Below are 8,053 nucleotides of genomic sequence, written 5' to 3' on the forward strand. Positions count from 1 at the left end.
GTGTGTGCACATGTGCGCACGCACGCAAATATGAAGACACTACCTACCATACTTTCTTTAAGGTATCCTTCTATTTAGGTACAAACTGTCCTGGGTAACAAGGGAGACAGCTGTGTGAGGGACTGATATTCAAGGATTTCTGGGTTCTCCTTTGACTCCAGGCTATTTGCTTACCCAACAGACACTTCTGTGTTTTGCTCTGTTTAAAAAAAAAAAGGCAGGTAAAAGTCCTTGAATAAATCTGGGGAAAACTCCAAAAACCCTGAGGCTTTGAGGAGATGACATTGGAGAGATGGGGCCCAGGAGGTGCAGTGCATCCACTCCCAGTGTTGGTCACTGGTGAAGCAGGCTTATGCCTGATGGAGTTGGAGGGCAGTCAGAAAGCAGCTGTTGAACAAGACTCATTGACCCAGAGTTTCCTTCTGCTCATGTGCACCAAACAATCCTCTTGGGAGGTCCTACTGCAGTGCTGCACTAAGCATTACCTCACCTGCACTCTGGGAAGCACTGGGGGCCAGCTGTGAGTGTTTGCTTCTGTTTGGAAGTTCAGAACCGTTCCTATTCCCCAGCAGGATTTTAAATGAAGAGTTTGGGGTGAGGAGTAGGGGTGGAAGTCAAGAGCTGTGTATTCTTTCTCCTCATATGGAAGGAGAGCTCTCTCTCTCTCTCTCTCTCTCTCTCTCTCTCTCTCTCTCTCTCTCTCTCATTCCCTCCTTCTCTCTCTCTCATTCCCTCCTTCTCTCTCTATCTTTTTCTTTCCCTCCCTTCCTCTTTCTCTCTCCCTTCTTCTCCTTCTCTCTCTCTCTCTCTCTCTCTCTCTCTCCCTCTCTGTCTCTCTGTCTCTCCCTCCTTCTCTCCCTCTTCTCTCTATTTCTCTCTGTAAGTGTGTATATGGGGGTAGAGATGTATATACTATTTGATCCAAGTTAAAAACCTCTTGGCTGGAAACAGTTTTAGAGATTTGCATCTTCTTAACCTTTAATGTTTTCTATCAAGATCCATCCTGACCTCTTGCCCCCATAGTTAGTAGAGGAATGCCCCATTGGCCTGCCTGATACTCTAATGGAATTAGGCCTGGAAAATAATCGGACCTGTCAGAGGGACTTATAATCCTATAAGAGCTTTAAATGGTTTTCTTACCTTCTCTGAGAAATACTTTAGATGAGGTCGATAAGAAGTTTCTCTCTTCCTATTACACACTAGCAAGATTGAATTTTCTCTTTGCCTGTTTCTCTCAGACCTCTGTGTGATTATCTCTATTTTTTTTGGTCTTGCCTCAGAGGTGTGAACACACACTTATGTATATGTGTGTGTGTATATATATATATATATATATATATATATATATATATATATATATATATATACATATATACCTTCCACACACCCATTCGGGTCACTCATTACTCTCCTGGGGATGCCTACCCATCCTTGCCCAATGGGGAAACTATGTAGAACAATGGAACAGATGTTCAGTTTAGAATCAGAGGATGTGGGTTTAAAAGTTGGCTCTGTCACTTCCTATCTGTGTGAGCCTGGAGAAATCACTTAACCTCTCTTGGCCTCAGTTTCCTCATCTATAAGATCAAAAGATTGGATTTGATGGCCTATAAAGTCCCTTTCAATTCTAAGTCTATACTCTTCTCCTTGATTCTAGCTATGGGTGGCATCTCTCTCCTCTCCCCACTTCCTCTCTTCCTCTCTCTTTCCTTCTCCTCCCTTTTTTTCTTTCTCTTACCGCAATTCATTTTTTTAACCCTTACCTTCTGTCTTAGTATCCATTCTAAGACAGAAGAACAGCAAGGCCTATGTAATTAAGGTTAAGTGACTTGCCCAAAGACACATAGCTAGAAAGTTTCTATGACAAGCTCAATTCAGTTCTTTCAGAGTTTCCTTAAAATTATTGCCCAGCTTTGGTACTGTGTGCATTGAAGAAGTTCATTAGAAGAATAAAAGGAGAGCAGCTAGGTGGCTCATTTAATTGAGAGCCAGGCCCAGAGACAGGAGGTCCTGGGTTCAAGTTTGACCTCTGAAACTAACTAGTTGTGCGACCCTGGGCAAGTTACTTAATCCCCATAGCCTAGCCCTTACCTTCTACCTTGGAAACAATATACAGTATTAATTCTAAAATAGAAGGTAAGAGTTGTTTTTTTTAAAGAAAAATAAAAGATAAAAATAATTCAAGAAAGAAGTGTCATAGATGATACACCTAGTACTGTAGGAATTTAGAGGTGGAAGAATACTATTATGAACATACAGAGAATAATATAACATCTAGAATCATGGTGTAGACAAGGAAAACATCATAAAGGAGGTAGCCTTCAAACTGAGCCTTGAAAGATAGGTGGGCATTGGATAGGTGAAGATGAGGGAGGATATTTTATTCAGGGGGAAATCATTTGAGCAAAAATGCCTCTGGTGTTCTCAAGGGAACTGAGAGGAGCCTGGGATGCCAAGAGTAGAGGATTCATATCAAGGGACACCAAGAAAAAATGTTGGCAAGGCAGGATACCGACAAATTTAGGAGGGTCTGAAATACCACGGAAAGCTTTGAAGCAAGGGAATGGCATTGAGAAGGTGTTTTTCTCACACTGGGCTTCCTTCTAATGGATAGCTGTCTCCTCTTATGACCTTGCTCTGGGATCTTCAATAGCTGCATATTGCCTATTATGCAAATGGAGTCTTCCCAATGTGGTTTGGCTTGCTTCATTCTCCTCTTTGGTTGATTTTGCTCGAAATGAAGCTGATCACTATAGTGTTTGTTTACCAAACCACACAGGGTGGTATTCAGATAAGGCATGGAACACTCTCAGGGCATTGGGAAATTCCGGTTTGGAGGCAGAGCAGATCAGGTCCAGAGAGAAGGAGTCATCCTAGAAGCACAGAACAGTATTTTTTGTGCAAATAGTACATACAGATCACTGGATTTGGACATCCTTGTGGAGATATAAAATCTTCTTCTTCAGAGGTTGGGAGAATAAGTTGAATAGATCGTAGGGCCCTATTTGTGTACCTATGTGCAGCAGATGAATGAATATGAGCTCCACTATAAACAACTGCCCCAGGCTAGGTCCTGCCAGAGATTGCATTCTTTGCCAAAGCCTTAGGACAGAGGAATCACCCACTGATGGCCGTGGTCAGAGAACAACTTCAGAGAACAGCTCAGAGAACAGAGACATAGGAAAGATAAGAACTCTAGAACTCTAGTTTGTCAGGAGATTATGAGGCAGACTTTCTCTGTTCTCTCTCTCTCTCTCTCTCTCTCTCTCTCTCTCTCTCTCTCTCTCTCTCTCTCTCTCTCTCTCTCCTCCTCCTCCTCCTCTCCCTCTCCCTCTCCCTCTCCCTCTCCCTCTCCCTCTCCCTCTCCCTCTTCCTCTCCCTCTCTCTCCTTTCCTCTTCTCTCTCTTCATCTTGAACTTTCAAGGCAATCAGTCAACTGGGCATAGACTGTAGAAAGAGTATAGGGAAGGCCCCTAGGGGAAACCAGAAGAGCCACCACTTTCAAATGAAGATGTGTGACTCATTCAGGTGTATATGTATGTGTTGGAGACCGAGAGGAGTAAGTAGAACACAGTTCTCTTCCATCCACCTAAGGTGACAGGAGATCTCTTTGCTTGGCTGATTTTGTTCCTTGTGCCATTTCAATGACCCAGTGAGCAATTTCTGGCCAGACGAGGAAATTCAGGGCTGTAACTTTCTATGTGGGTTGAGAGGATCCTGGGGGTTCAGGATGAGAAGGATATGTGTTTGCTGCCTTAATTATCTGGCAGAATGTTGTGAAAAGGAAACATTTGTTATCATGGCTACAGTATATCCCTGGGGTGGAAAGCCTTTAAAAGAAGCTCTCAGGTGCTCTGGGGCCTTGGTAACAGTCCAGGGTGTCCTGAGGATGGTGATAAATAGAGCCTGGCAGCTGGGCACCTGGCTTCTCTTCCCTGTGGCTCACTTAGCCACATATGCCTAATTTGCTTGGTGAAAGGGGGTCCCTAGTTAAAGAGAGGCTCACTGGAATGACTGACAGTCTAGATTTGTCTCCCATTGCCTCCCTGAGAAGCATCCTTGAAGGTGTTAAACATGGCAGCCTCTTCAGCCAGCAAACACCCTACAGAATTCCAGTTGCTCACTCTCTGTGGGACAAAGGTTTTGGCCAATGGGAGATTTGAAATCATCTCAGTTCCATTCCTCTGGGTTCTCCGTATCTGGTGGTTGCCTTTCCAAAGCATGGCATTCCTAACATCCACAAAGCCCCAAAGTCCAGAAGAGCTTATTCCCCCAAAGGATTTTCACAGTGATAATTGATGTGCTTAGCCATGATCTGGAGACTCTCCTCATGAGCTTTCTGAGTCATCCAACAACTTAAAATTATGCTCAGTAAATAGCTGTCATGTTAAGTGTGGTTTCTATTGTTATAATTTCCTGGATTGGTGTCCAGGACTCTATGGGAGGTAATATGGTAGAAAGACCACTGGCCTCCAAGTCAGAAGACCTAGAGTTGGCCAGTTACTAACTGTGTGGTCTCAAGTAAATTACAATTTCTCTGACCTTCAGTTTTCTCCTCTGTAAAATGGGGATGATGGGTGATAATACTCTGACAGGTTCACTTTGTAAAATGAGAGCTATTGTATGGGAATTATGCATTAATGAAACTGTTGAGTTAATAAGCTCCTATCCCTTCCCTACCTCCCACAATTTTCTGGATAATCAGCAGTATGATACTGATACGGTGAGCTTTTACCTGTTTATTAAGCAGTTTTTGTTAGACATGAAAAAGGTCCCCCAGGCACAGCCACTTAAGAGACCACAGTGTCTGGTAGGTAGATCACACCCTAGACCAGGAGTCAGCACAGACTCTGCTCTTGGCAGGCAGTATATCCTCAGGAATGTCACTTAACTTTGGAGTCTCTTTGGGCAAGAAGAGTCAAGTTGTAGAATCTCTGTGGGATATAAGAAAACTCCAGAGCCAACTGATCAACCAAAAAATACTCAAGGAGTTTGTCCTGTATGCCCAGTCTTGTGCTTGGGTCTGGGGATTGGGAACAGGGAGGTTGGCTTGTGCCCCTTTCCCACAGAGTATATACAGCCTGCTTGGGGAGCCAGGGCAAACATGCCTAGAAAGCTTTTCAAGGACATGGCCACGTATCTACAAGCCCTGAATTATGGAGCACTGGCAATAAGCATCATAGGTGTTTGGGGGAAGGAGAGAGCCTAATGGACCCCACTAGTTGTATAGGCTTCAGGAAGATGTTAAGGCTTGCCTTAGGGTGGACAAATGTAAAAGATTTGACTGAGAAGGAGAAAAGAGGACAGTGCATTTGGGAGGTCATATAAAGACTGGCATCTGGTCTTTCTAGGGACAGCTGGGTGGCAGAGTGGACAGTGTACTGTGCCTGGAGTCTGAAAGACCGGGTTCCAAATCTGGCCTCAGACACTTACCAGCTATGTGTCCCTGGGCAAATCACTTAACTCCCTCAGTTTCCTCATCTGTAAAATGAGCTATAGAAGGAAATTTTAAACCACTCTACTATCTTTGCCAAGAAAACCCCAAATAGGGTCATAAAGAGTCTGAAAAGACTGAACGACAAACAAGTCCATTCTTCTGCCTTCAGTCAGTCAACCAGTAAGCATTTTAGTGCCTGTTGTGTGTTAGCAGATACTGTGCTAATGAAACACAAGAGGAGATAATTCTTGCTTTAATGGTTGCTCTTTCCATAGGGCCATGGATTGAGAGCTCACTCAGCCTTCCAAGACTCAGGTGACCGAGGCTGAGGCACAGGTGGGATTGCCCTTTGCCTCCAGGGGCAGGGTTTTCTCCAGTGTAGTGATGCCTCAGATAACGTTAGACTCACTCACTGGTGCCTTGGGTCACTTCTTGCTTCATAGTCACTGATCAAGAGTGAGGGAAAGAGCATGCGTGCGGAGTGTGGCATAGTAGAGATCTCACTAGCCTGAGCTGAGTTCAAGACCTACCTCTAAAATGGTCTGACTAGGTGACCCAAGCTAAGTCACAATGATTCAGTAGGTCTATTTCTTAGAGTTGATATCTAGCTCTGCATTTTGTTGAATTAGATACGGTATCAGACTCCTGGCTCAGATTCATACTAGCTAGGTGGCTCTAGAAAAGCCCACTGCCTCAGTTTTCTTATCTGTAAAATGGAGGTAACAATAGCACCTACCTCACAGGGTTGTTTTGAGGACCAAATATGATGATTTATGTAACATGTTTCACAAATATAAAAAAATACTACATATTCTACATGCATAAAAAACTGTTATGTAAGTAAATGTTTACCATTATTGTTACTCCTGCCATCTTCCACACGCTGTTCTCTTGGCTAATCACTGTAGAGAGATTTTACCCAGTCCCAGTGCACCTCACCCCCTAGCAATTTTCTCTGTTGGTTTAGGAAATTTAATTTGAGCTAAATTCACATTTTTCACCAACATCATTTTTTAATACTGAGTAAATATAATTTGTTCATATATAGTTAAGAAACAAAATCCCTGGAGTAGAACTCTGTATGTATGTGAGAGAACCTACTAATGGGGATTAACACCTGCTCTGCAGTTTATAATCTGAGAATTGTCTTCTGAGAAGTTAAATCACTTGCCTTGGGTCGCACAGCTAGTACATGTTACATGTGGGTCTTCTTAATTGAAACCCTTACCTTCTTAGTATCAATTCCAAGATAGAAGAGTGGCAAGGTAATGGGGGTTAAGTGACTTGACCATGGTCACACAGCTAGGAATTGTCCAAAGCTAGATTTGAACCCAAGACCTGCCACCTCCAGGCTGGCTCTCTATCCACTGCTGTTGTACTCATCTCTCTCTCTGTCTCTCTCTTCTCTCCTTCCCCCCTTCTCATTACTGTGTCATACTCCCACTATCAAGATCAATCTACAACTCTTCTCCAGCCCACTGTTTTAAAGAATTGCCTGGGATACAGGGAGATTGAGTGACTTGCTCAGACCGGCAGCCTGTATTTGTCAGAATTGGGGTTTGACCTGGAGGCCAGCTCTCTCTTTCTCACAGCAAATTTTAGGACATCCTGTGAATTCAATTAGCAGCGATTTTTCTTTGTAACATTTTATAATCTCTGCCTGGAATCTGTGTTTTGCCTCTTTCTTAATATCTCTTGGATCCAGCAGTAATGGGCCATTGATGTCACAGGCACATTAGGCTAGGCTACCTAAAATCCATCTTGAAAGCAGCACCGTTGACAGACCAATAAAGTTCAGAACCACGGCCCCAGGACAGGGGCGATGTCTCCCTGTACACCCCAGAGATCCAAGTCGCGCTCAACCCTCCAACAGGGGACTCTGCGGGAAACTGTCTGGAATTCTGACCAAAGGGGAATGGAGCCAGGGAAGACAGACTCCTTTTGCTGGGGCCTCCTTCTCCTTTCGGGAAATGTACTCGGAGTTATTGCTTATTGGCATAACAATTAGCAACACCAAAGCAGTGGACTGGGTGCTTTGGGTTTGAGGGAAAACTATTTAATCAAATCTGCATGTCCTTGGTGGATTGGGGCAGGAAGGCTGGTGAATTCTGTCCTCCTTCTGAGGACTGGAAATTCAACCAAGGGGCAGAACCCCCTTTGGAGGAAAGATGTCAGATCAGTTGGTAAACCACAGTTGATGGAGAGGGGGAAGACTGGGTGGGTGGCCTCCCGCTAATGGCTTCCCAGCCAACAGATGTAGACTCAAGGCATTAGACCTATTCTGTTTTGCCAATCAGCCTTCCATATCTTTGCCAATAATTGGTTGGGCGACTTTTGTCATATAATATCATCTCTCTAGGTGGATGTTTCCTCCTCTGTAAAATGAGGGGATTGGACCCTCATATGCTGGCCCTGCTAAAATGCTGTGATTTTCTCGTTGAACCTCAAGCCCCATATCCAAACCCTGTGGCTTCTGGTTGAGTATAGAAATATAGGCTAAGCTTCAAATGAGGTGCACTGAAGATTCATGGTAGAGTTCATTGGAGCAGGGAGTTTCCTGTGAATTGCAGGAACCACATCAGGAAAGACTGCCCAGAGAGAAGCTAGACCTTGAAA

The 8,053-nt window shown here is 44.0% G+C and overlaps 1 protein-coding gene across 19 annotated transcripts in view; it reads left to right on the forward strand.

Annotated features, from left to right (window-relative positions):
- ZMIZ1 (zinc finger MIZ-type containing 1) overlaps positions 1–8,053 on the forward strand; it is a 477,780-nt gene that overhangs the window by 359,443 nt on the left and 110,284 nt on the right. The window lies entirely within an intron of this gene.

Source organism: Monodelphis domestica, chromosome 1, assembly GCF_027887165.1.
Source record: "Monodelphis domestica isolate mMonDom1 chromosome 1, mMonDom1.pri, whole genome shotgun sequence".
NCBI lineage: Eukaryota > Metazoa > Chordata > Mammalia > Didelphimorphia > Didelphidae > Monodelphis > Monodelphis domestica.